This window comes from Aedes aegypti, chromosome 1 (assembly GCF_002204515.2).
Source record: "Aedes aegypti strain LVP_AGWG chromosome 1, AaegL5.0 Primary Assembly, whole genome shotgun sequence".
Taxonomy (NCBI): Eukaryota; Metazoa; Arthropoda; class Insecta; order Diptera; family Culicidae; genus Aedes; species Aedes aegypti.
Window position 1 is genome coordinate 91,426,886 of NC_035107.1, and position 2,788 is coordinate 91,429,673.

Below are 2,788 nucleotides of genomic sequence, written 5' to 3' on the forward strand. Positions count from 1 at the left end.
TTCCACAGCGTTCCATTTCCCTTTACTCCGTTCCATGAGCTGAATGACGTTTGAACCATTTTTAATCTGAACGATGTGCAAATTAGCGGGGTACAAATTAAAAAGTGTTCAGATTAAATGTGGTCAAACCAACGGGGGTACCCGGTATACATAGTAAACCTATATAAATATACACTTAATTTTCAAATAAGAATGCTTGAATGTTACATGATCGTGTAAATTTAAGGTGAATTCAATTAAAAATTAATAGATTTGTCATCAATGGCGTAGCTAGAGTTTTGGGAGCCCGGTGCGGAGGTAGATTTGGGGTCCTTTCAAATAGAGATTTGCAAAATATACCGTTAATTACCGAACTCACACGTGCCTTCAACAATTTATCGAAAACGTTTAACATTTGAAATAAATTTCGTGATTAAACCGACAAAAAATATTCTGCCGGTAAAAAAACCTCCCATACGATGGCGTAGCCAGGATTTCCGCCATGCAGTAGCTTTTGATGCTACATTTCTGTATGTTCCTGTTTAAAAGGATCTTGTAATATACACTACCCACCATAAGTATGGAATCGCATAATTCAGTATTGCAACACCCCAGTTGAATATTGCAGCACCCTGAAAACACAGACAGGGTGTCTGTGCTGAAAAGTTTAGCATCACCCGTAAACTATAACACTAATAACGCAATATCTTGGAAACCTTACTTTCTAGTAAGCTGCGGTCTTCAGCAAAGTTGTTCAGAAGCCTTACGGCGTTCATCAGCTAAATTTTTTAATGCGCCATTTTGCCGCTGCGTGGCGCTAATGTGTATGTCATTTGATCATATTCTAGCAGGATCTAGCTTATGAACCTGATCACTTAGAATGTTCGTGTCTTCAGCAAAGTTGTTCAGAAGCTTAAAAGCAATGTGAGGCAGCACTGATTGGTTAGCAATTTTGCCGCTATGTGGTGCTAGTGTACAGTTGAGAGAAGAGATAGCTCACTGACAGTTGGCATGTTTTCTTGCCTTCTTAGACTTATTTTTTTAGTTCTTGGGTTGTGCACAATGGTCTAATGATCTTATTTTGGTCAAAATCATTCACTTCTTGTTGTAAACTATGAAAAAGGTATGAATAAAAAAAATCAATAGCAGTTTGCCAACACACGACTAAATTTAAATATTCAACTTTTTAAAATGTGCAGTCATCGGAAAACACCTAGAAAGTTTAATTACCTTTACTCAAATTTTGACGGTATTTTACGCTTTGCTCTTCAAATGTGTGGTTTTCCAGTGTCAGTTTATGACAGGTTCCCTTGTCTTTTGGGAGCTCGCAATCTAAGCCATCTGTCTCCTCTCTCTCAGATGGGCAGGTAGATTTGGTTATATTTTCGCGGGCTCTAGCACATGATCTAGACCACCTAGAATGTTTGTAAGACCCCTCCCTCTCCCTGTTGCGTTACGTAATATTTGAACGGTCCCTAAGGGGTCGATGACCATTGGCGTAGCCATGCTTTTTTCATCAGGGAGGGGGGGGGGTTTTGAGAAGATCGGTTCTTAACATTTCATTCACGATTTTCACGACAAAATGATCATTATACATTACACTCTTTTTGCATGAAACATAAATTTATACAAGATACCCACCGTATTTTTTCATAGTTAGCTAAGTGAAGTCCTCAACGCGTCTTATTTCAGTGTTGAGTGACGGGTCTATTTAAAGTCTTACAGATTTACCTATTGGAAAAATTCCAAAGATTCAATTCGTTGTGGTCCCTTTGATCGGCAATTGTCCAGTAAGACAAATGGAATCAACCTGAGTTCCTAGTTATACATGATCGATGAATTATCTAAGAATTTCTCACAGAACACAGAAATTCCTAAAGAGGTTCATATTAAAATTCCTCTTGATTTAGAAACTCCTTCGAAATAGCATAAATAATTGCCTCGAAGCTCTTCTTGGAAATGATTTTAGTATAATTCAAAGAATGTTTCATACGGAGTTTTTACAAACTTTTTCTTAAACATTGTTTTAAATTTCAATGTTTGGAAATGGAATGTATGTAAAATATTTCTTACTAAATGAAAACCTAGAAATTTTCTTTAATTTTCCTGGATGTTTTTTGATGGGTTTTTAGCGCACAAGTATTCATAAATTACATAACATGAAGTTGTGAATAAATCTCATAAATTATTTCTATACCTAAGGGATGATTTAATGCTTCAAAATGATTTTGGTAAAATTCCTAGTCAAGTTCCTGAATATCTCGTGAGCAAATTTTGAAGTTTATCTCGAGACATACTGAAGATAAAAATGGATTGAATTCAACAAGGACTATAAAAAGATAATTATTGAAGTAATTACTTGAAAAATAAAAATATTCTATTAGAATTTTGTGGTCGAGTTCAAGTTCAAGTAAAAATAAATTTTAATTTAGACGAAAAACTCTTTCGGTGTACCCAGTATGTTTCTGGAACAATTTATGAAATTATTGCTTGGAAATTAAAAAAAACAGGAATCCATAGATTAATTTTTGAAATAGTATTGAGAGAAATTCTCGGAGGAGTTCATGTTTTTTTTCTGTCATAAACTCGGCTGTATGAATCCCGATTTTTTTTTTTAAATTTTAAGCATGATTTAACTAGTGAATTTCCAAGTTGCTTAGTAACGAAACACAGTTTTATGATACTTAAGATCGCTGTACATAACTCGTTTAATATTTGGCATACTAAATTGAGTTTTTTAGAATTTTTAGAATCACCTTCAGAAAACACCTTTAAATTTTGTTGAGGAATCTCTGAAGGAATGCGAGGT